We start from the raw sequence: 26,379 nt of genomic DNA on the forward strand, positions 1-26,379 counted from the left end.
AGACAACAAACAAAAGAAAATTCAGCGGCAAGGAAGATGAAAAGGCCCTCATGTGCTAATGGTGTAATGATGGGCACATGTGGAGGTCCAAAGGTCCTTAGATTATACAAGTATATACATGAGAGTGTCAGAGGATTGCAGAATGTAGAGGGAGGGTAGCTGGTAATGCTTGATGTTTCTCCAATCCTCAAAGGGAATACACTTCTTGTTTCACATCTTTTCCAAGCCCTGTGAGCAGACAAACAGCCCAAGGAAGGGAAAGAGGGAAGAGGGAAAGGGAGTAAGGTGTCTTAGTGGTGGTGGGTCTTCCCACCTGCCAGGATGAATTCTGAGATAGCCTTGGAGCTGGTAAGAGGAGAGGACGATCAGATGAAAAAAACCTTTAGGGAGAACTCACACTCTGAGGAAGTAAGTAGAGCTGATCATCTGAGAGAAAGTGAGATAGAAGTAGAATTCATCTTCTTACCTCAATTTTCATAGAAATGAAAGGGAAGCTTAGAGCCCTTAAGCAATGTACCCAAGACCACATAGCAAGCTAAAAGGCCAAGACTTGAACTCCTGACTCTTGCCAAGGGCATACTCATTCACTGGGTTTGGAGGCCTCATCTCAGTTCTGAAGGGAAGCTGAAATCTAGGGACAGGATCAGAAACTTAGTAGGAGGATCAAGACGGGGGCCATGGAATAACCTCTGAAACAGAAGAGGAGGCAGATAGTCTGTCTTTGGCTTTAGGTGAGAGTAATCTGGATGTCTTGCAGGTGGGTGAGGATTGGGCTGAAGTCTGGGGGAATGCTTTTCTCAAGTCAAGGAATTCCCATCCAGAGGAAAGGAGGAAGCGGGTTTTCACAGAGGCTGATGGCCAAGGAGCCTGAGAGTTTGATCTCATACCAGCCCAGAGGAGCTTTTCGAAGACAAGTTAAAAAAAAAGTTGCAGAAATAAACTGAGAGAAGTTGTTACCTCCATGATACTCTTTGTAGCTCCCATCTGGCTCTAACATCTGCCTTGGATGCTCATTTTTGGAGAATTTGCCTCGTTGAGGCTCTCCTCCTCTCTGTTAGAGTGTAACCTTTTTGAAGGTAGGGATGACACCATATTTACATTCCCACAGCACCTAGGAAAGTGCCTTCTATGTAGTCATAGGAACATAGAGACAGTCCAGAGAAAGGAAGAAAGGAAATGAGCATTTATGAAGCTCCTACTGTGTGTCAGACACCGTGCTAAGCACTTTACAAATATCTTATTTGATCTTCACAACAACCCTGGGAATTAGGTGCTATTATTATCCTCATCTTACAGTCTATGAAACTGAAGCAGACAGAAGTTAAATGACTTGCCGGGGATCACACAGCTAGCAAGTGACTGAGACTGGATTTGAACTCAAGGTCTACTGAACCCCAGCCCAATGCTCTGTCTGCTGTGCCACCCAACTGCCTTTAAGAAACCTCAAAGGGCATCTAGACCAACCTTCCACTCCAATCCAAAATCCTTTCTAAAATATTCTATTGGTTAGTCAGGTGCTGTTTCCAAGAAGCTACCTCAGGAAGCAGTCCAAATTACCCACCTAATTATGTCCAATTATGATAGCTCCAAATATTCTACATTGAATCCTGGGCAGGAAGTAGTTGAGGAAGACCTGTGCTGTACTTAAAATTTATTTATACCATGCTCTTTGTTTCCTGTCTATATCACATATATAGATGCATCCTGGTACAATGGAAAGAGCACTGGCTCTAGAGTTAAAGGGTCTGAGTTCAAATCCTACTTTTGATACTTTCTACCTACATGATTTCCCCCACTCCATAACATAGTAAAATAATAAAAAAAAATGATTGCACATGAAACTGCAAATCTGTTATGTACAACTTGCTCTTCCTTTTAAATATATAATAAAGTTACGTAAATTTCTTTTTTTCTCTTTTTTCTTCCCTCCCCTCTCCCTAGAGAAGGCTATCATTAGACACAAATATGTGTATGTGTGTGTCTGTATGCACCCATATACATATATGTAATATATACACTCACACACACACATATATGTAAAATCATTCTATACGTTCTTCTTCTCTGGATGCAGATAGGATCTTCCTTCATATGTCCTTTGTATTTAATTTCTATATTTATGATAGTCAAAATGACTTATTTGCTCTAAGTCGTTCTTAAAACAATATTGTGGTTACTGTATACAATGTTCTATTGGGTTCTGCTCATTTTGCTCTTCCTTATTTTATGCAAGTCTATCCATATTTTTTTAAGATCACTGAGCCGATCATTTCTTATAGCACAGTAGTATTCCATCACAATCATATACTGTAACTTGTTCAGCCATTCCCCGGTTGATGGGTATCCCTGGAATTCCCACTTCTTTGCCACACAAAGAGAGCTGCTATAAACATTTTAGAACACAGATGTTCTTTAAAGTCAGTGAAGCACTTTTTCACAACAACTCTTTGAGGCATATGGTATAATATCATTATCCCCATTTAACAAATGAGGAGTATCAGTATCTTCAGGGAACTTCTATTTCAACTGTAGGTTGGCAAATAACAGCAAAGCACTGAAGATGAAGCATGTCTCCTGCTAAGGAGGAGATGGACTTTAAAATACAGAATTTTGGACGTGTTTTTGTCCAGGGACATTGTGAGAATTTGTTTTGCTGGATTATGCATATTTGTCACGGGGATTTTATTTAATTTTTCCCCCATTGCTCAACTAGAGAGAGGAAGTGAAAGGGCGAAATAATAAATTCACATAAAATAAATAAAAAAAATAAAAACATTTGAGGAAAAAAGAAATATACTGGCAAAACTGGATCTATAGTATTATAATCAGTAAAAAATTACAATTTATATTGTAATATAATATATTACATATGTATTATAATTATATTTAATGCAACACTATATATTACATAAACATATATTTTGTATATATTACATGATAATATTAATATGATATAATACATTATATGTGCTATATTCATATAAATATATGATACATTTTTATAATGCTACAAGTTATAAAATATCAGTAATGTTTTATTAATATAGACATTTAAAGGCATTTTACCACCTGGTAGTAGCTAGTTATTTGTTTTTTCTTGAATTAGATTACTTCACAGAATTGTATGTTGAAAATAAAGAGATTTAAAATCTTTAGAAAATATACAGATGACAAAACCATACTCTGCTATTAAAGTAAACCGAAATGTTTTGGATTATGTTCCTAATTCCTAATTTATAAAACTGATGCCAACTCATGCCTTTTCATAACAAATGCATCATTTAGTGTTTCAGGTGGTGACAGAAAACAAGGGTCTTCTTTACCTCTTTAACTAAATAAAGCCTCGTTCCTACCTCAGCTGAAGACGTCCTGCCCTCTAGTGGCTACTCCTAACCTAGCACTGTTTTTCAAACATCTTGTGAGGAGGGAGAAGAATGAATGCAGATAGACCCCTAGTAGAGAACAGGCATACATTTCTCCCACTTCCACTTTCCCGTTAGGGTTCACATCCTTTCTTTCGTATCAGCAGAAACCTTTGCTTTCCCCCTTCTGTCCATACAATAGAGACAAGCAAGTATAAGACACCCGAGGATTCTGAATCCTCTGCTAACTTGTTACCTTTATTGCAAATTGCTCTCTGTCGGCTCCTCAGGATGAAGCGCAACACGTTTGCGAAAGCAGCACTACAAGACAAAAAGAAGACACATTTAAAGAAAATGCAATAAAGATGAATATTTCCGTCACAGCTTATTAACATTTATATAATACTTTAAGATTTGCAAAGTGTTTTACAAATATTATCTCATTTGATCCTCACACTATCCTTGGGAGGGGGGTGGTGGTAGGGTGGGAAAACGGGGGTAGACAGAGATTAAATGACTTGCCCAAGGCCATACAGCTAGTAAGAAATATCTGAGGTCACATTTGAACTCTGGTCTTTCTGACTCCAGGTCTAAAATTTCATCCATTGTGCCACCTCGCTGCCTCATGAAAATGTCTGCTCACACTGAAGAATAATGAAAATACTGAAGAAATAAGCTCTACCAGCTCCACACGTCAGCTCTGAAAACGAATGGGTTACGTCAGTTTTTGTGATGGTGTAACTTTTATTTTTAGAAGAAATTAAAGTCAAATCACGTCAAAAATTCAAATTAAGTCAACAAACATTTGTTAAATGCTTCTTATGTTCCAGGTACTACACTAAACGTTGGAATACAAAGAAAGGCAAAAAATAGACCTGTCCCTCAAGGACCTCAAAATTTAATGGGGGAAACAATATGCAAACAACTTTGCAAAGAGCATCAATGTTATCATTTTTAGGCATCTTCCTTCTCTTTAGCCCAGAGACGCAGCATGGTATATGTGGTAATTAATATGCCAGATCTTTATTTACTATGTGAGCTTGAGAAGTAATTTGGCCTCTGGACTTCTGTATCCTCATCTGTAAAATGAAGACACTTGTGCAACATTTAGTTAATTAATCAAAAATCGATTTTGATTAGGTTCTGACTTGCATTGATGGAGGGTGTCTCTTTGCTTGGCAGTTCCATAAACACCAATGAAGTCACAAGACCAGTCTCTGTCGCTGCTATGCACTAGACTGTGTGCCAAGTGCTGGGAATACAAAATAGCAAAACTATCCCTGCCTTCAAGGAGCTTATGTACCTATATACTTTGTAGATATTAGAGTCTTACCATATCTATGCCTGTGCAACATTATTCTTGATGGCTAATTGTCCAGTTAGGCATTTTAGTTTGGCAGGTAGACAGCCAGCCCAGGAGATAGTAAAACCTGGCTTCCAGTCCCATCTTGGACTCTTATTGGTTATTTGTTTTGTTTTGTTTTATTTTATTTTATTTTATTTTATTTTATTTTATTTTATTTTATTTTATTTTATTTTATTTTATTTTATTTTTCTTATTTAATCTTTGGGAACTCACAACCACTCAGTGTATCCCAGGCAACTCTCTAATGTCAGTCAATAAATTGTACAGCAAGTACAGACGTGAACTGGTAGAATCATCCCCCACACTGGGAGTTCCCTACACCAGTGAAATCAGAGATATGAACTTCGCGCCCCAATTGCCTACGAAGACAAATTAAACACAACCACCAGGGATATGGACACATTGCCTCTTCCCATTCTTTTTCTAATAGTATATTTATGCCATCCTAACCTCCACTCTCCCAGAACCTGGGAGAGCAAAATGTTCTCTTGTGGCCTGGAGCCATCCTGCCCAACTGCCACAGGCGGAATCATGCCCCTCTCTGCCCCATTTCCCCCCATTTCAGCACCCTAGGACAAAACCTGGTTACCATGTGCTACTGATGACCACTGATCCTGAACTGGTTTATAAATTTACAGTGCTTCCTCTATACTCAGACTGCAGGATATTGGTGAAGAGCCCAATAAGCTTCACCTGAGGGGGAACTACAAATAAGTGACAAATGAGTAGGGAGTTGGAATCTATATTTCTTTCTTTATTCAGTTTTTTAGATAGGAACTGATTAATTCATGTGTAAATGGATACTTGCTTCTTTTTTCAAAACAGATTCTTGCTTACATTCTAGGTAGTAATAAGCTAGGGGAGTGGAAGTGATACCTTTCACATTGGCTTCATGGAGAGGGAGAGGGAAAATGGTCACATGGTAGGTTATGTCAAGTTGCGTTCTCCCATTCTGCATGGACAATGAGTAACTAGAAAAGATCGGAGGTCATTGACAGCAAGAGGACAGTCTAGCCTGAGAAAAGCTTTTGTCTTCTCCTGCATCCACTAAGGTCCCAAGTTCTCTTCCTGTTCCATGAATCCCTGATCCAATTTCTGCATTGGGCATCTGAGGTTTGGGCTCGTTGGAAGGATGAGTCAATTATTCTGTGAAAACTGTATCGTTCATACTCTTTTATACAGTCAAAGGAGGACTCAAATGGTTCATCTTGATCCTCCGACTTTTTTTCTTAAAATTTTATCTTAATTCATTTCTTTTGTTTTTATATCCCAGTAATTTATTTAAAAAAAATTAAAAATCATTATTATTTATTTTCTATTTCTCACTTCCCACCCCCACCCCTCATTAAAAAAAAAAGAAACAAAAGAAGGAAAGGAAGCCCATAGCATAACCAATATGCTATGACCAGAAATTCTGGATCTTGAGTTGGAAACTTACAGAACTGAGGAGAACAGCAGTTTAAAAACACAGTCGATGTTGTTTATTTGCTAAACAGTCCTGTGCTGGGTAAAGACAACTATATGAGGTATCTAAGCATATTTGTCTGCTTCTATGGAGATTCACTGGATTTTACTGGAGAAGGAAATGGCAAACCGCTCCAGTATCTTTGCCAAAAAAACCTCCATGGGCAGCATTGGCATGCTATGGTTCATGAGGTCATGAAGAATTGGACACAACTGAATGACTGAACAACAATAACGAATGGAAATTTAACATCATTATGCAAAGATCACGTATCTATGCACCAATGAACCAAGATAGAAAGAAGAAAGAGTTCTCCAATGAGCATGGACATCAGTGCTTGCTTCTGATTGGCTAATTCCACAAGTCCCTACAACTCCTTCACTAAGAATTGGTACTACCTTGCACAGAGAGGTAGAATTAAGTGAAAGAAGGTCATTTGCTTTGAAAACAAGAGCTTGGCATTCACTCAGCATTTCCACCCTCAAGAGACGCGTAAACTATCAGGGTTAGTGTGGGACCTTGTACCCAGAATAGTTTTCTGGACAGGATCCTCTAAGTGCCATCTGGTGGTTAGATACATTCCCCTTAGCTCCAGGAAACAATAGAGTAGTGGACTCAGAAATTTTAAGATGTTTCAGTGAGATAAACTGTAGGCATCTTAACAAATTCCATATAGATAGTTATAGAAGACAGCTGAAAAATGAGGCACTTGGCATGATAGATTCCCATTGGTGAGTCTTCCCAGAGCCTCCATTTAAAAAAAGGGCTATGCTACATTCTCTACACTTTGCCCCCAAGTGGCAGATGCCTTGTCCCTCTGCCCCTTCAGCCCCCTACTTCTGTTGTTGAGTTGTTCTCAGATCCTTTATTTTGAAAAGGATCCAGACGAGCCATTCTTCACTCTCTGGATTTTCCTACCATATCTCTCCATGAGTATCTTCCTTCCTCCACACCCTCCCCTTCTCTTCAGCTTCTTTTATGTGCTGTGTCTTTCTCCATTAGAATATAAGTTCCTTACGGGTAGGTGTTATTTTGCTCTAGTGACCCCTTCCCCTCTTGGATGTGCTGTTGGGGAAACTGATTGGTCATACTCCAGGGAAGAAGATTCAAGCTATATGTGGGCACAAAGACCCCTCAGATCACTAAGTTTCCTGTTACTTTGCCCTTGAATGGACTCCTAAGCAATGATGTAGTGGTAAATATTTAACAACTGGCTCTGGGATGGGTGAGTGGGAATGTATTCATAATACATTTTAAAACTTAATCTGTACTATTAATATTTTCTCCATCACTTTCTTTAGATTAGAAACCATCAAAATAATAAAATAAAAATCAATCAATCAATCAAGCCCTGAAATGTAACATTTGCCAACTTCTGAAGTACAAAAGCTCAACCTGAAAATTTAATAATCACCTCTTGAGAACATGTTTGAGCTGGCTTCAGCACATCCCTATTTCTAAGGCATCACTCCATTCTCTCCATGCTGCTGATGGGGTAGGCTGCCCCTGCTGGCAGTTTGCTGTTGTCTATTTCCTGCTTGAAAATGGTTATTGCTGCTGCTAAAGCCCAAGCTGAGTATGGCAAAGGATAAGTTAGAACAGATCCTGGAGAGCTGCATTGGTGGAATGGAGATGAGACCCAGGGGTAGTGGTGGTAAGGGAGAGACAGATCCTAACACCCTGTTACTTCCCCTCTTTCTTCTGTTGTCAGAGCTAATCTATAGGTTTGATGTGGGAGTAGGGGTGGGGGGGGCATGGAGGTGATATGATTGGGGGGAAGTAATTGGTTCACATTTTTGCTATGTGACAATTCCTATACAAGTTTCCAGTATACTGTATCTTAATAAACCATGTAATCACTGAAAACTCAAACATTTAAATCATATAAATGAGGTTGGTTAATTGATAGCAGATTCCCCAAATGTAGGGTGAGTGAAAACAGAACAAATTGAGATTCCCCATAATTCTATATTTGAATGATATTCCATTTCTTACTCTTTAGGCTGTTTCCAAACTGACCAGTGAGAGCAATTAAAGTTGCTCAGCCTTGCTCATAGTAGGAGGACGGGGAGTCTAAGAGTTTGTAGATGAGTATTCTTGTTGAACAGTAGAGATACTGTGAGAAAGCACACACATGTGCACTGGATAATCTTTGAGAAAATCACTTTGTGGGTGGCTTGAAAATAGTGCCACCTGGTGGACAAAGTTCACATTTACCAAATGAACGAATACTTCTGTTTCCTTTTCTGTAGACTTGCTGAAGAGAGAATACCAGTCAGACTAGGGAGCTATTGCAACTTTAGTACCTGGGACAGTCACTAAATGTATACGTAACCTGCTCAGCAGTCCTGGTTAAATTTTTCTATTTATTTTTCGCAGCAAAATTTGGTACAGAAGCTGTAGTTGTTTTCAGGGTGGTGCCTCCAGCACAATTAGGAGTTTTATATCTAATATTAGCATAACAGGTTTTTGGAGCATGCCCAGATCATCTGACATGGAGGCAGTTACATACCTGCTTCTGGAATACATTCTGCATTCTCCTACAATGTGGGTGGAAGTAGCTTCTTTCTATTGACTGCACAGCTGCATTTTTAAAATGATGATATTGGCAGAGTAGCTCTCTTTGTCCTTTGAAATCAGAAAGGGTAAAGACCCAATTCAACTACAATACAAGTAGGCTCCATGTACTGACCTGGTTGCAAAGAGAAGGGCTGCCTTCCTTCCTCTCCTTTTCAGGCTCTGAGAAACAGACTTAGAGGTTTTTCTTTCCCTCCTGCTTTGTTTGTCATTTTCAGTTTTAGGCACAGGTAGGGGAATCCCTGGAACCAGGATCAAGACATGGTGACCTTGGAGGCCAGGTTCTAGGCAGATGTTGTTGCAGGCCGTTAAGTAAGCCCGGAGAAGCCAGAGTACCTGGGACTTGAGCCCAAGGAGGTTTTGGACTTAGAATTTAGTGGGACTGCTATATAGGAACTGAACTAAGCTGAGGACCCCTTCCCAGAGACTGAAGTGATATAGGGGGAAATTATTCATTCCCCCCACCCTGCCTTATATTGGGAAGGATATTCACATGTTTCTTCTTGCTATAACTTTAAATAAATATTCTTTTGTAGAAGCTAATCTGTTAAGTGGTTAAATGAAACTGGGTGCAGGGGGCCCCTATAATTCGGAGAACACCCTCAGTTGGGGCTGCAGCCAATGGCAGAAAGAATGGACTCCCCCAATCTCTTTTAAGCATGTTGGAGAACCGTGTGGAAGGGATAAAATGTAACCTACTTTGCCTTCAGGTAGGGGGGACCAAGGTAGTCATTGTTACATTAGTCTTAAGGGAGCTGAGGCCCCTATTCAGTACTTTGAGACCCTTTGATAAGACCAGATAGGCAGCTGGCCTATGCAAAATTATGACACCAGATCTCCCTCTGCCTCTTCCTTGGTCCTTCCTCCGCTTTAGAATCTCTGGCACAGCCCTGGTCAGATGTCTCGTACTGGCCTGCTACTGCAAACCCACAAACCTCACTGCCCCCAGTTTCCCCTTCTTGAGACTTCCTTCCTCCTACTCTCTGATATTATGACATCACTGGACTGCTGCTGATTACACCAGGGCCTCAAAGGAAGGCTGGGAACAATCATTTCCATCCAGAAGAAAGATTGCATGTACAAAATTATAATTTTGGTGACGTTCATTGTAGTACGAGCATGCCATCTCTTTTAAGACTTCCCCAGCTTGAAATCTCTGCATTGTTCATGGCTTCCTCCTCTGTCAGAGCTCTTTAGAATTTGTTCCTTCTGAAAAATTCTGGGTCTTGACCTGGTCTGTCTGGTTTATACTCTCACTTTCATTTTCATTGCAGGCTTTCTTTCTTCCTCCCTCCCTCTCTCCTTTCCTTCCTTCCTTCCTTCCTTCCTTCCTTCCTTCCTTCCTTCCTTCCTTCCTTCCTTCCTTCCTTCCTTCCTTCCCCTCAGGTCTACCAATTACCATAATTATTGTTATACGTGGGCCTCCTTCAGGTTATCTGACAGCACTTCAATCTCCTTTTTCTATGCCTGAAGCCCAGATAGTGTGAGTTGTCAGGCCACTTGATGTCTTGCAAACCGCACAGCATGGTTCCTAGAGACCTCAGCATCACAACAATTGGCACAAAACTCTAAGGAGAATTTGCAGCATTTGTAATCCTGTGGTCAGTAAACATGTTCAGTACCTTAGCTTATTGGCAGCATGTAGTGACTCTCCTAGATTATTTCACCAGTCAGACAGAGGATCTCAGCTCCTGACATTACAAAATGTTCACGCACCTCCAGTCCTGGCGACTCCTCAGACCTCAGCCACGTATTGTAATCCATCTACTGGAGCAGGCTGCTTGCTCTAAAATACTGACGGAGGATAAACATCTCTTAGTGTTGGAAGTCTTCCTTCAGGAGCTCAAGAGAAAGTTTTCAGTCTTTTTAGAGACTGTCATTAATTCTCTGGCACTGGTAGGAGCAAGGCACCGTGCAAAGTTCTGCCAAAGTTTTAGGCACTGGATGAGGTCTCATCAGGAAATACTACACTTTCTGCACAAAAAGACATTTTCTGTGTCTCTGAGATTCCTTCCAGCTGTAGATCTATCAATCTATGATATTCCCAGCTCTTTCTAGGAATAGCCAAGTTCTTCCAATGGATTTCTCAATATAAAAGGCATAACCCCACCTGCAAGCACAGTTAGCAATGTTGTCATCAGTAGCAAGAGGAGTGAATATACAATAATCATAGAGTCATATATCGGAGGTGACTAGGTGGTTCAAGGGATAGAGCACTGGGCCTGAAGTCAGAAAGAGCTGAGTTCAAATGCAGCCTCAGATGCTCACTAGCTGTGTGGCCAGGAGCAGGTCACTCAACCTCTATTTGTCTTCATCTACTGGAGAAGGAAATGGCAAACCATTCCAATATCTTTTCTAAGAAAGACCCATGGACAATGTGGTCTGTGGGGTCATAAAGAGTTAGACAGGACTGAATGAGTAAACAACAAATCCAAGCCCCTGATACATATAGAATAAGTAGCAAAATCTGGATTTGAATCCAGGCCCTCTAACTCCAAGTCCAGTGCTTATTCCATTGTGTTATTCTGCCTCATCATAACTATAGGATCATAGGATCATGGATTAGGAGGTGGAACAGACCTGAGAATTCCAGAGATCTAGTCTGTCTCGTTTTACAGATCTGGAAATTAAGGCATGTTGTCTAAGGTCACACAGGCAAGAAGTGAAAAAATCAGGATCAAACCCCAGGTAATGATGCTTTCATTATTGAAAATGCATTCTTTCTATAGAACTAACCTGCTTCATTGATCCTATTTAGATCTTTCCAATAAGAATTTCCTGTATTGTTTAATTTTCTGTGTTGTTCCATTAAAGTACCCTGTACTTATAGGATGACCTTTTGACCTACCCCTTTTGCCAAGAAGCTGACAACATAAAATGCTTTCCCCCTGGAGTCATTCAGACTTACCCATTTCTTTAGGTTATCTTTCTGCCAGGAGAAGAAAAGTGTAGAAAGCCCTTTTCCTCCAGTGCTCTCCAGAGGTGGAAGATAAGCCCAACTGCAGTGCTTCAAGGCTAAAGAAAGTGAAATCTTTGATTGAGGGTGGGTGGCTCGAGAAATGTCAGGCTGATGTTTAACTGTTTTCTCTAAAACAGAAGCATGCTGAGTGAAAAGTTTCAAAATAACAGGACTTAAAATGATTCAATTTCCTCTTCCTTATACTGTATAACATTGATGGTGTCCTCTCTCTCTTTCTCTTTCTCTCTCTCTCTCTCAGTCTGTCTGTTTGTCTCTGTCTCTTTGTCTGTCTCTGTTTCTCTTTCTATCTCTCTGTCTCTGTCTCTCTCCCTTTCCCTCTCTCTGCCTATCTGTCACTCCTGTAAGTAGTCACTGGTACCACAAGGTTCTATTTCTTAGGTAGTCATTTAGTCACTGAGAAAATGTAGGGTCAGGAAAGACCAATAGATACTCTTCGGGGAAAAGTTCCTCTTTCTGTGTCTAGATTGTGGGCGTGCCTACGTGTACATTTGGTTTTGTGCTTGAGGAAATTCTTATTATCGTTTGGTGTTAATGACATCAAAAAAGTCTTGAAGGAAATGACTTGCTTTTAATGATAAGCAGGATTATATTTCCTCCAAGGATCTCTTTTCGTGGAAAAGGAAATAGTATTATTTATGTTTCTTACAGATAAGAAAGAGGCAGCAGTGGTCTAGAGAAAAGTAGACGCAGAGGACTTGGGTTTAAATTCCCTCTCTGGTCCTTATTGGCAATCTGATTTTGGCCAAGTCACTTCATTTCTCTAGGCTTCAGTTTCCTCATCTGTCAAACGGAGGTAATAACATCTCTATTTTCTGCCTCACAGGAGGCAGAAGGATCAAATAAAATTTATATATGTGAATTGCAAGTTAAATGCCAGATCTTGTTATAATCAGTACCAGTGGAAAACAATGAGCAAACTAAGGAATGATTATTCTGTTTATCCTTCCATTTCAATGATTAATTATTTAAAGTCTGGTCTTTATGTCTCCCTTATGCCTCTTGGAGGTGTTGCCTTATGAATGTGTTGGCTGACTTGATTCTTTTTATTTTTTGATAATTATTTATTTTTTATTTATGACATGAAACAAGCATTTCCATAACGTAGTAAAATAAAAGGTTATTTTTCTTTGAATTCAGATTGTGGTTTTATTTGGTTTTTCTCCCTCAGCTTGTAATTTCATTAGTGTAGGAAACTCTTTGTATGGAAATTCTCTCCACCAATATTAGCCCTCGGTAACTTATTGTCTTAGAGAGTTGTGTAGGGGCACTCAGAGTTTAAATGACTACCCCATAAGCACACTGCTACTATGTGTCAGAAGTAAGCCTTTAGGTCATTCTGATTCTTGGGTCATTCCTCTATCTTCCCATTAGGCTGTAACATTTTAAATTTACCCCCATTGAATTTTATCTTATTCAAATTGGACCAGAATTTCAATCTGTCCAAACCTTATGAAATACTGACTCAGTGATTCAGCATTTTAGCTATTCCTCTTGCCTCTGTTCATGTAAATTAGAAAGCATGTTTTTTAAGCCTTTATTCAAGTCACTGATAGAACATATGAAAAAAGCACAGTGCCTTTCATAAACTCCTGGGATGCTTCACTGAAAACCTCCTTCCAAATGGACATTTCATATTAGAGATTATTTTTTGGGTCATTTAATAGGTTCCAAATCTAACTAATTTTATAGTATTACTGTCTAGTTCACATCTTTTCTACAAGATCAGTGACAGTAACTTTATGAAACATTTTAGTAAATTTAGGTAAACTATAGCCACAAAATCTCTCTGTTCTACCATTTTGATAATCCTGTTAAAAAAATGTTAGGATAGTATGATCTGTATTTGATAAAGCAACACTATACCTCTGTAATCCCCAATTCCTTTTCTATATTTCCATAACCATTCCTTTAAGGAAATGTTCTAAAATTTTACTAGGAACTGAAATAAAAGCCATTGGCCTATAGCTTGTAGGTGCAATTCTTTTGTATTTTATGAAAATCTAGATATTTGTTCTCCAGTCCTATACTACCTTTCTTATCAAGGATCACTGATAGCAGTTCAGTAAGTACAACTAGTTTGAGTGTATAAGACGTAGAGTTAGCGTTAGCAAGACATCGTCATGTGTCCTCTTCAAATTGATTAAATAAATTTACTCTTTTACGTTTCTCTTGACTCTTATATTTGCATTTCAAAGTTCCTCCACACTTATGGTCTTTTTAGTAGAAATGCTTGAAAGATTTCTATCAATTTGAGGTACCTTACTCTCTCTCCCTATCCTCCCAAGATTATATAATGTTTTGCAGGTAAGTTATTCTATTTTTTCCTTTTTTTTCCCTTACATTTTAATACAGGTGGAACATTGAATGATTCTTTCACTTCAGCTCCTTCACAGCCAAACCAGGAGGCAGGGACTGTTTAACTTTCTCTGCCTTCTATTTGTCTGTGATGACCAGTGTGTACAGGTACCTGCTGCAGTGAACCTTAAACTTCACATTGTCCTTGTTTTTCATGATCTTGACAGATTTGGCATCTTTTCACCTGGCTATCAGCAGGAAATCTTTTATTTCCTCAATATTTTGGGGGCATGGCGGCGACGGCGATGGCAGGATGAGGAGCAGCGTGTGGCCTGACAGGTCGCGCAGCTGCCAAGGAAGACGGAAAAGCATAAGTTATTCTTAGAGTAAGCTATTATTATTATTATTATTATTTGTCTTTTAGAATGTTGTACACCAAGATCTCCTCTAGTTTTTGTTGAAAGCTTCCAGGTCTTGTGTAGTCTTGATTGTACTTATATTGTATTCTTACATTATTTTTTTCCTTTGATGTGAGATATTTGGATTTTGGTTATGATATTTCTGGGACTTTTCATTTTGGGGTTTCTTTCAGGAGTGATCAGTGGATTCTTCCTATTTTCACATTGCCCTTTGGTTCTAATAAATTTGGGCAGTTTTCACTTATAATTTCTTGAAATATAGTATACAGATTTTTAAAAGTCATGGTTTTCAGGTAGTTTATTGATTCTTAAATTACCTCCTTGACTTATTTTTCAAATCAGTTGTGTTTTGACACCAAAATATCTTACATTTTCTTTTAATTTTTTTTATTGTGTTCTAATATTTCTGGAACCTTATGGAGCCATTGACTTCCATTTTGTCTATTCTAATTTTCTAGGACTCCATTCTTTGGGTAAGATTTATCACTTTTTCCTCTAATATGCTTATTCCCTTTCAAATTCTTTCTTCTATTGCTTTCATTTAACTTTGTTTGCTTCATGTCTTCTAGGTAGTGAAAGTGCATTTCTTCCTTTGAGTTTCTGCTTATAGTTGTTACATCGTAACTTTTTCAAAAGAAGGGCATCCCCTAAAATGGGGGGTCTCAAATTTGTAATAATTTTTAGTACTGATAAATGTCTTCCTTGGAATATTTGTATCTCCAGTTTTAGTTCCTGAATTGGGGCTTTTTTGCCAAGGCCCGGTTCCATTCCCTTGCTTGGGTAAGTGGTTGATTATGTTGATCTCACCCTAGAATTCCTGCAATGGGGTCACACAATGCCCTCCTCATTGGATTAAGCCCTCTTGATCTTTGAGGTGAAGAGTACTCAATCTTCAGGACTTTCTATAGCATCTCATGACAAGGTGGTAGGGAGCACAGGGGTGTTCTATTATGCTATTGTGCCCTCACGAGATGCTGTTGCTCCTTAGAACTTCCAAGGGACCAATTTTGTGTTTATAATCACCCAGGGGATTTCTCAGGGAGCCCTCCTGTCTCATTGCCCTTTGATAAGAGACCTGCAGGCCCTTTTCTGGTCTCTTTGGGAGTATAAGGGCTTTTTAATAATAATAATAACAACAAAACAACTTTCGGTTGTGTTCTCTTTTCCTATTGCTGGAAGCTTCAGGTTGACATTCTGGGCAGCAATCGGATGGAAAAAACTACTTACTGTATCTCATAGTTTCTCATTGGATTTCTTGATCATGATTTGGTCTATTGCAAATTTTAAGTTTTTGCCAGAGTGGGTATAAGGTAGCTGAGCAGCCTGCATCTGTTCAGGAAGCCATTTTGACCAAAAAACTACAGGTATATTGTCACATAGGCCTATATACACATACACATGTCATAATAGAGAGGGTACTACACTTGGAGTTAGGAAGACCTAGGCTCAAATCCTACCTTGGATGTGTATTAGCTATGTGACCCTAGGCAAATCACTTAATATATTCCTTAATTTCTTCATCTGTAAAATGAGATGATTAGACTTGATAGCCTCCAAGACCCCTTCTAACTCTAAATCTGAGATTTTGTGATCCTATAATCCTAAAATACACACACACACACACACACACACACACACACACACACACACACTTCAAGGAATTCAAGCTCCCAGTCCTCAGGTTTTGATAAGACATATGCCAAGATATCAAAATAACTTAAAGATGTGATTACAGAGCTTCTGTTACTATTCTTTGAAAAGTCACAGAGAACAGAAGTGTTGCAAGATTTTCAAAGAGAGGAAGGCTGTAGATTGTTCAAGCAATAGATCATTGAGCTTGACTTCATTTTCTGACAAAATTCCAAAATGCGTTTATTAAGCTGATTAGTTAGAAAGGGAAGTGGTGATCATTAAACACTACTGACTGTAACCTAACTATATCACCTTGGGTAAGGAATTTCACTTCTACCTGCCTCAGTTTCCTTAACTGTAAAATGAGAATAATAATAGCACCTACCTTCCAGGGTCATTGGGAGGATCAAATCAGATAATATTTGTAAAGCTTCTAGTGCAGTGCCTAGAACATAGTAAGGTGTGCTAGACAAAAATCACTTATATTTTTGGTCAAGTAGATTAGGGGAATGTCAACAATACCTGGATTTCAGTAAGTCATTTTTATAAAGTTGTTGATGCAGAGATATGGTTTCCGTGATACTAGAATCAAGTCAGCTGATAAATAAAAGGACCTAAAGAGTAGAGATTAATAATAGATCAATGTTAAACTAGAGAGAACTGTGTGAAGGCCTCTATGGTGCTGTCCTTGGTACTTGGGTACTCAACATTTTGTATCAGTGATGTAGATGTAGTTATAGATATTGATCAGATTTGGATATGCCTGGGCATGTTGCTGTATACCTGTAATCACATTTGCTGGAGAGGCTGAGGCTGGTGGTCCTCTTGAGCTTGGTAGTTCTGAACTGCACTGAGCTATGATGATTGTGTGTCCACACTACATTTAGCATCAACACGATGAGCACCTGGGAGTGGGGGACCCTTAGATTGCCTAAGGAGGAATAAACCAATCCAGGGTGGAATTGGAGCAGATCAAAGTTTTTGTGCCAGTCAGTAGTGGGATAAAACCCATCCAGCCTGGATGAGATGGGGAGATCTAAGCTTTAAAAAAGATGCATATGATTCAAAGTTGGGCGGCTTGTCTAAGATGTTGGATTGCAAAATGAGGATCCACTAAAAACTTGACAGATTAGAAGGATGGGTCAAATCAAATGAGATAAAAGTAGTCCCTCATGCAATAGAATATAAGATTTTTGAGGGTAAGGACTTTTCTTTTAGTAGCATCTAGCTCAGTGCCTGGCACATAGTAAGTGCTTAACAGATGTTTCTTGAATGAAATTAATTTTAAATCCAACAAGGATCAATTTTAATTATTGTACTTGCTTCAACAAATAACTACATAATCTAAGATACTATTAATAGAAGCATAGTGTCCAGGGTGCTGTTCTCTGTGCTAGTCAGAACATAGGGGAAGCAATTATACTCTTTTCTGGATGCCACAATTTAGAAAGGGTATTGACAAAAGAACAGTGACTAGGGGGGTGAAATGATTATTAAGGGAAGGAAAATGGGAATTTGCTGCAGAGGGCAGAATTAGGAGTAAGGGATAGAAATTGTTGAGATATAATTTTGATTGTTGAAAGGGGAAAAAGGATCTTCATAATAATTAGAACTATCCAAAAGTTGAATGGACTAATGGGAAGTAAGTGGCTCCTCATCACTGGAGTCTCTTCAAGCAGACTAGATAGTCATGTCAAGTTAACAAGCATTTGTTAAGTATCCACAATGTGCCAGGCACTCTGTTAAGAACTAGTTGCTTGTTAGAATAAAAAAAATAGTTGCTACTATTTTTCTGGTGCATTAAGGTTTGTAAAGCACTATATAAATATCTAATTTTACTCTCCTAGCGATTCTGAAAGGTAGGATCTATTATTATCCCATTTTACAGATGAGGAAAATGAGGCAGACAGAAGTTAAGCAACTTGCCTTGGATCACACAATCAGTAAGCACTGACCTCAGGTCCAGCTCTCTAGACATTGTGTTGCTTAGTTGCTGGCATGTAGTATAGGGATTCTTGGTCATGTGTGGGTGGGACTATATGGTATCTGAGCTCTCAGATAAGGATGGGATTCTGAGATTCTAGACATATATGCAGGAAGAAAGGAGTGAGTGAAATAAACACACTCTATTTCAGGAAATGCTTGCACCACAGCAGATTATGGCAGTTAAGAACTATTTCTTGTTCCCTGTGTAAGAGTCTGTGGAAAGACTGCTATTCTCAACTTGATCTTTCTTTTTAAAATCACATGACTTATGAGAAAGTCTTGATTGCAGTCCACTTTCAAATGAAAGACAAATTTGTTCTGAAACTTCATTTGGGCGTTTCACTCATGGTAGGAAATAGTAACAGGGAAATGGAGGTGAACAATTGCTTTTGGCATGTAGCTGTAGATTACACATATTACATAAGTTGTTTCCATTACCCAGCTACTGAAATGATGGGAACATGCTCAGAATAGATGGATTTGTTAGACTTTCCCTTCCCCCATCTCAAGCACACACCAAAAGAAAGTTCAAGGACTTGAGTTCCTCTTTCAGAAGCATAATTATACCTTCTTCCAGTTAAAGCATACTGGAAATAATGCTCAATTTCTTACAATATGTTTACAGTGTTATGGAAAATCCAGTAAAAAAAAGTCCCACTTTACATATATATATATATATATATATGTATATATATATATATATATATATTTCTCTGTTCTTGCCAAGAAGGTACTGGTGGGAAATAAAAAGAAATGATAGTACTGGCAAGTCTATGAACATTTATTTCAGGTGAAGAAAATCTAAAATTTCAAAGTCAAAGATAGCATTAAGCTTAGTTGCTATGTTACAGCCTAGAACATTTGCTTGTTATCACCCACCTCTACTACACTACATTAAGTCTCCTAACTAGTCTTTCAGTCTCCAAACTTTTTAATTTTCCTTTGGACCAGTACTAGAAAATCTTCCTTATGTACATGTAGCACTTGGGGCCACCTCTCAATCTGAAGAGTGGATGCCCCAGGAGATGGCCACCTCACAATCAAGGTACTGTGTGGCTCCATATCTCCTCAACCATAGTTCACAATCTCCCACCAATATGTTTAACTTAAATAACCAGCCAGAGGTCACATTTGATTCAAAGACATGAATGTAATGACATAATAAGAAAAACAGCAGTGAAAAGTTTCCTCCATAAACTTGATGCACATTCTCCTACAAACACAGACAGCATCGTGGGAAGAGTGTGCGTGTTTAAAGAACACACTTGGAAAGGCATGTATGTAGGGGAAATAATGTGTCCAGAGCACAAATATGGAAGGAAGGAATGCATATGGTTAGGGTTTATAAGTGGAGAGGCACATAAGAAACACTTGTGGCTAGGGCACATATGTGGAGGGGCACGTAGACAGGGAACAGGCATGGCAAAGGGAAATTCCACTGATGTTTCAAAGTATCCTTGTTGAGGGACAGCTCACACTTTAGATGCAATAGGGTCTGCCAGTGATATCTGCATGTTGTTTCTGCTAGTTTCATATTTTCCTCTCAGTTTTTTTTTAATTTGTTCCTCAGAATCTTGGCTACATAGACTTTTTCTTTTATTTTTTTTTAACTTTATGAAATAAAACAAGCATTTCCATTTTATAGTATAATAAAAAAGATGATTATACATGAAACTGCAAATCTGTTATGTACAACTTGCTCTTCTTTTTAAATATATAATAAAGTTATCATGTGAATTTCTTTTTTTTCCTTTTTTACCCTTTTTTCTTCCCTCCCCCATCTTAAAGATGGCCACCATCAGACACAAATCTACATATACTTACATATGTAAAATTACCCTATACATCCATTTAACAGTTCTTTCTCTGGATGCAGACGGCATCTTTCTTCATATGTCCTTTATAGTTAATTTGGGTATTTATAATAGTTAAAATGACGTATTCACTCAAAGTCATTCTTAAAGCAATATTGTTGTTACCATATACAGTTTCTCTTGGTTTTGCTCATTTCACTCTTCATTATTTCATACAAGTCTTTCCACGTTTTTCTAAGATCATTGAACTCATCATTTCTTATAGCAATAGCATTCCATCACAATTATATACTGCAACTTGTTCAGCCATTCCCCCATTGATTGGCGTTCCTGCAATTTCCAGTTTTTTTGCACAGTAAAGAGAGCTGCTACAAACTTAGACTTTTCATGGTAAGGCTTTCTCAGTTTCAGATACCAAGATCTCTGGGACAAAAAAGCATGTCAAGTCAATAGTCATTTATTAAGTGCCTACTATGTAATAGTCACTGTGCTAAGTTCTGAGGATGCAAATAAAGGCAAAAAAAGTTTTTGCCCTTAAGAAGCATACAATCTAAAAAAAAAGATGCATACAATCTAAAAGGGAATATACTTTGTGCAAACAACAATGTGGAGACAGGATAGTTTGAATGTAATCTCTGAAGAGAAGGCACTTGAATTAAGGGGAACTAATTTCTTCCTGTACTATCTCCATCTTCATTCCTGTCTCACATGGAGTCTGATGAGGCCAGACCGCAGACAGTTAAGAAGCAAGTGAAAAGAAAGGAAGTGGAGTCACTAATTGTAGATAACATTCTCAAGGTATTTAGCTACAAAAGGGAGGAGAGATATGGGATGATAGTTAGCAGGCATGGATGGATCTTTTAGAGAGTGGGAGGAGACATGGACCTGTTTGTAGTAAGAGGAATGCAGCCAGTAGAGGAGAGAGACTGAAGGTTAATAAGAGGGTGGGAAGATGGAGAGGGCAATTTTCTGGAGATCAGATAGAATGTGATCATATGTGCCTGTAGAGGGGTTTGCCTTGGCAAGGAGAAAAACTACCTCTTCAAGTGAGATAAGGGTGAAGGTGGAGATAGTAGGGGAAGAAATCTGAGTGATATGAGATAAGGAAGAGGAGGAAAGGGAGAATTCTTGCCAAATGGCCTCAAATTTTGGTGAAGTATGATGTAAGGTTCTCAAATGAGAGGGTCGGGGAAGGGAAACCATGAGAGATTTGGGAAGGCCCGGAAAAGTTACTGTGGTGAGGGTGATACTGAATCAATTAGGGAGGCTTAAAATAATTGCCTTGACAGGGTAGCGATCCAGTTGAGATTATGCAACAAAAAAATTGCAGTAGACTAGTTGGCATAGTTTAATGATTTTCTCAAGCATCATTCAGGAGCATCTGAATAGATGGAAAGGCAGAGGATATTGGGGGTTTTCCAAGGATGATGCTTGGCAGAGCAACACTGACAATAGAATAAGGGAGAAATGAATTAAGAGAAGAGGATAGTGTAGTGTTGAATTGGTTCAGGATAGAAGGGCAGGAGAGTGTAGCCAGTGGAGAAGTGATAGCTTGGGAAAGAACTCAGGGGTGGTAGGATTGGAGGTCAAGGTGATAACGATGAACAAAGTTAGGGGTCATAAGCAGAGGGAGATACAGGATGACAATACATTATTATCAGATAAAAGAATTTTAGAGTTCAAGAAGATGGGAATGGCATAAGTGTTCCATAATATATAAATTATAATTATGAATTCCTCTTTGTGTAGCTAAATTCAAGTGGAAAAATAGTTAATGGGAAAGAAATAAGTTAAGAGACTGGGAAGTTAGGTCATTTGAGGGATTATCAATACATATGTTGAAGTCCCCTAGTATAAAGGTAGGAGCTAGGGAGAAGAGAAATACTATGAGCCAAGCACTAAACTTATTGCAGAAGAAACAAAACTAATGCACAAACAAAACTATTGCAGCCAAAATTAAAGGGAAAGCAGAAAACTGGGGGGAAAATTTTACGGCAAGTGTCTCTGATAGAAGCCTCGTTTCTCAGATATATAGAGAACTGAGTCAAATTTATAAGAATGTAATTCATTCCCCAAATGGTAAATGATCAAATGATATGAACAGGCAGTTTCCAGAAGAAGAAATCAAAGCTATCTCTAGTCATATAAAAATGCTTTAAATCACTATTGATTAGAGAAATGCTAATTAAAACAACTCTAAGTTACTACTGCACACCCATCAGATTGGATAAAGTGGCAGAAAATGATAAATGTTGGAGAGGATGTGGGAAAATTGGGACACTAATGCATTGTTGGTGGAACTGTGAACTGATCTAATCGTTTTGGAGAGCAATTTGAAACTATGCCCAAAGGGCTATAAATCTGTGCATACCCTTTGATCCAGTAATACCACTACTAGGTCTGTATCTTAAAGAGATTTGAAAAGGGTAAAATACCTCTTGGTACAGAAGTGTTTATAGCAGCTCCTTTTGTGGTGGCAAAGAATTGGAAATTGAGGGGCTGCCCATTGATTGGGAAATGGCTGAACAAGTTGTGGTATATGATTGTGATGGAATACTACTGTGCAATAATAGATAATGATCAGAATGTTTTCAGAAAAACATGGAAAGACTTACACGAACCAATGTTGAGTGAAGTGAGCAGAACCAGGAGAACATTGTACATAGTAACAGCAATATTGTAAGATAATCAACTATGAATGACTTAGCTATTCTCAGCAATGCAAGAATTGAAGATAATTCCACAGGACTCATGATGAAAATGTTGTCCAGCTCCAGAGGAAAAAAAATATGGAGTCTAAATTCAGACTGAATCAGTCTTTTTTTTCTTTTCTTTTCTTTCAGAATGTGACTAATATGGAAATATGTTTTGCAGAACTGGACATATGTAACTAATATCAAATTGCTTGCTATCTAAGGAAAGGAGGATTGGAAGGAGAGAGAGAATCTGGAATGCAAAATTTAAAAAAATGAATTTTAGAAATTGCTTTCACATGTAATTGGAAAAATACTATTTAAAAATAAACAAATAGGGGGGCAGCTAGGTGATGCAGTGGATAGAGCCCAGGCCCTGGAATCAGAAGGGCCTGAGTTCAAATCCAGCCTTAGACACTTGACACTTACCAGCTGTGTGACCCTGGGCATGTCACTTAACCCTGACTGCCTCACCAAAAAATAAGTTACTTTATAACTTGTCCACTTAAAAAAAAACCCACACAGGGATAATATGCTGTGATTTCATGTTCTCCTCAACTTCCATAAGGTCTTCTTTCTTATCAAGTGTTGAGTTATTTTCCTCTTTTTTCCCCAGTGTTTATTCATAAATGCTTGAACTTGTTTGCTAGCTATAGAGGCTGTATTTCCTTCTGTTGTTATTCTTTTTCTTGTTAATTTATCTGTTTATGTTAAGGTCTTTGAACTTTTTTTTTCTCCAAATCTTTGATACTTTCAATCTTCCCCTTACCTCCTTATTTTCCTTATTATTCACTTTTTGACTTCCTTCCACTAATGGTGGTTTCCTTGTGGGTTAGATCTAAAAGGTTCTCAGTCCTCTCCCACACTGGGCAATTCATTATTCACCTGGGTCCCAGTTAGACACTGTGTTGTTTCGGAATGCTGTGCAGCTTCTCCCTCCCCCCGACAGGATGTTTTGTCTTGGTGCTCTGTCCCACTCCCTCTGTTCATCAGTTCTCTGGCCTGGCACCAGTGGTTCAGAACCTGTTTTCCTTGGCACTGGCAATTAAGTACTTTGCAGCACCAGTGCTTTTGGGTTGCCATCCCCACCAAGTTTTTGATCTTGAAGGGCTGTGGCCAAGTTGGCTGTTGAGGTCTAAATAAACTTCCATACTCTGGAGCTTAGTCTCCATGGAACTGGAAAGAAGGAGGGGTGACCATATGCAGAGTAAGTTTTGATAAAAATCTGTGTTTTGTCCTTGGGTCTGTTCATGCTGCTGTGAAATGGGTAGTGTGGGAGTGGGAAAGTGGCACAGTAAGCTCAGAGTCAATGAGTGTTAGTTCCTGTGGGTAGTTTTTAACCTTTTTCTGGACTCTGGGTGTCTTAGACCTAGAAAACGCTTTAATTTATGTTTTGGAGAAATTTAAAAGGTTATGGGGATCAAAGAAAATGTCTACTTCTCCATCTTGCTGCTTATGCGAATTTCATCGTTTTAAAGCCCAGATAGAATATAGGCATTTGAAAATTATTTTTCAAAACTTGTTGCCTTTTCCTTGCTAATTCATAACTATTTAAATCTGTTGTGGGCTAGAAAATAGGAAAATAGCCTCTTAATGACTAAGAGATTATTCACAAAATCATGAGATCATATAGATTTAGAGTTAGAAAGATCTCAGAGGTTATCTATTCTAATCTTTCCTTTTAAAGATAAGGAAACTGATTCCCACACATGTCCAATAACCTACCTCAAATCACAAAAGAAGTAGGTTCAAAGCTGAAATTCAAATCCAGGCTCTTTGACTCAAAATGTTCTCCCTGTCTTCCTCATTCTTGTTTCACTTTCTTCTATACTTAGCCTATAATGTAGGATGTCTAGTTCCTGGTATGAGAAGATGACCCTTGACTTACTTTTAAAGGAAATTATTTATTTTTACCACTGTCTTGTGCTGAGTATTGTACATATTTTCTTTCTTTAGTGTACAGAAATGCCTGGGGATGTACATGACTCCTCCTCCTTCCCTCTCTTAGATGTTTGGAGAAGTAACTCTGGATAATTTCAATAATAATGATATCTAAAATTTGTGTAACTTTAAGATTTTTAAAGTGCTTTATACAGATTACATTGTTTGGCCTTTTCAAAGTGTTTTACATAGGTCATTTTATCCCACTTTTATTCACTTCTTTGAATAAATACTACAATTATCATTATCCTTGTTTTACAGATGAGAAAATGACGCTCAGAAAGATTAAATGACTTGATTATGGTTACATAGCTACTGCAAAGTGCTGGAGGTGGAATTCAAATCAAGGTCTGATTCTAAATCAAGGACACAGCATATAGTTGTAGTTACAGAGGTAATTGGAAGGCACACAGAGAGACAATTGGGGAGAAAATGAAATAATACTCGTCCCTGAGCTTTTAGATGTTAGAGGAGTGCTGAGGTAAGTGGGTGGCACATTGCCAGAGTTCTATAGGAGAGAAGACATACACTGATAAATCCCCATAAGCCAATGAGAGAGACCTGTTTGAGAGATTCAAGGGAGGACAGTTTCACTAACCCCTGGGAAACCAGGGCTGTGTGAAGGCTGAGGCTGTGGGAATCATGATATAAAAGAAAAGCTTCAGGAATGGGTCTACTTTGATCTAGAGATGCATTTTTTAAAGATTTTTTTTTGGGGGGGTTAAATGACTTGCCCAGGGTCACATAGCTAGTATTATATTTCTGAGGCTGGATTTGAACTCAGGTCCTCCTGACTCCAGGGCCGGTGCTCTATCTACTGTGCCACCTCGCTGCCCTCCTAGAGATGCTTTTTGAGCTGTTAAGTCACTCTCATGAGATAGACATGCTGAGATGTTCTTCCCTTACATGCCATGATAAGTAAAACAAAACAAAAAAACCCCTGAAACCTTGTTCTTTGAGTAAAGAAATGAAGGCCATCTGCTGGGATATAAGGAAAATTACAGGTGGAGAAATGGGCAAGACATGATCCCACACAGAAGAATCTTCTGGTATCCATCTGTTGGGGTCTACAGAGAACTATGAGGGGAACAAAACAGGATCGTTATGGATAACAGCAAATGAACAGCATCTGCTAGGTGCTGAGAAAAACTGCAAGAAATAGGATGACAAAAGGGGCTTGTAATATGGAGCAGAGACAAGGGCCATTTGCTGAATCTGGAGGCAAGAGCTTTGAGAAAAAAACAACCCCACCAGGAGTATCAGAGGAAGTACATCTATGGGGAAGAGTAACTCCTCATTTACCCCTGTTAGATTCCTATCCTGTGCAGTACTATAAGTAACCAAGAGTGAACAGTTCCCAGGGATATGCTACTCATTGATGGGCTTTTGATGTGTCTCGCTGGTTTCCCTCAATCCCTAAATAAAACTATCCATGCTTTCAATCTTGTAAGCCTCTGTGCTTGTAAGGGGAGTTTGTGATCACAACATGGCAGCCGGGGTGTGTATGTGTGCATGTGTGTGTGTGTGTGTGTGTGTGTGTGTGTGTGTGTGTATGCTGTGAGACACAGAGAAAGAAACAGATTCCTAGATCATCTGAGTGGAGGCAATAAATCAGAAAAAAAAATGAGATTCTAAAATTCCTCTTTGACATATCTTTCCATTTCTTCTTGTGATTTTCTCCTCCTAAAACTATTCTTTGTCCTCACCTTAACCTCCAGTCTTCCCTCCCCCCACTTCTCCCTTTCATCCCATTCCATCACCCCTACTCAAGTCTCCCTTCCAACCCTTTGCAGTCTTGACTCTGTGGTTGAGACCATCTCAACCATCCATTATTAGCGATCCTTGAAAT

General features: G+C 38.8%; 1 protein-coding gene and 1 pseudogene across 3 annotated transcripts in view; both read right to left on the minus strand.

Annotated features, from left to right (window-relative positions):
• LOC110212746 (colony stimulating factor 2 receptor subunit alpha) overlaps positions 1-12,151 on the minus strand; it is a 70,362-nt gene extending 58,211 nt beyond the window's left edge. Inside the window, exons 1-3 of one of the 3 annotated variants that reach the window (XM_020992765.2) lie at positions 11,679-12,151; positions 10,487-10,564; positions 3,619-3,683 (exon numbers count right to left, since the gene is read on the minus strand). The gene's annotated coding sequence lies outside the window, so the exon portion shown is untranslated. Of the gene's footprint in view, positions 1-3,618; positions 3,684-10,392; positions 10,565-11,678 lie in introns of all 3 variants that reach the window. The other 2 variants (XM_020992764.2, XM_020992766.2) reach the window with 2 other exon arrangements.
• A 1,922-nt stretch (positions 12,152-14,073) lies between these two features.
• On the minus strand, positions 14,074-14,417 carry LOC110212748 (large ribosomal subunit protein eL38 pseudogene; annotated as a pseudogene).
• Between the last annotated feature and the right edge of the window lie 11,962 nt (positions 14,418-26,379).

Source organism: Phascolarctos cinereus, unplaced genomic scaffold (assembly GCF_003287225.1).
Source record: "Phascolarctos cinereus isolate Bilbo 61053 unplaced genomic scaffold, phaCin_HiC Scaffold_726;HRSCAF=1367, whole genome shotgun sequence".
In the NCBI taxonomy this organism is placed as follows: Eukaryota; Metazoa; Chordata; class Mammalia; order Diprotodontia; family Phascolarctidae; genus Phascolarctos; species Phascolarctos cinereus.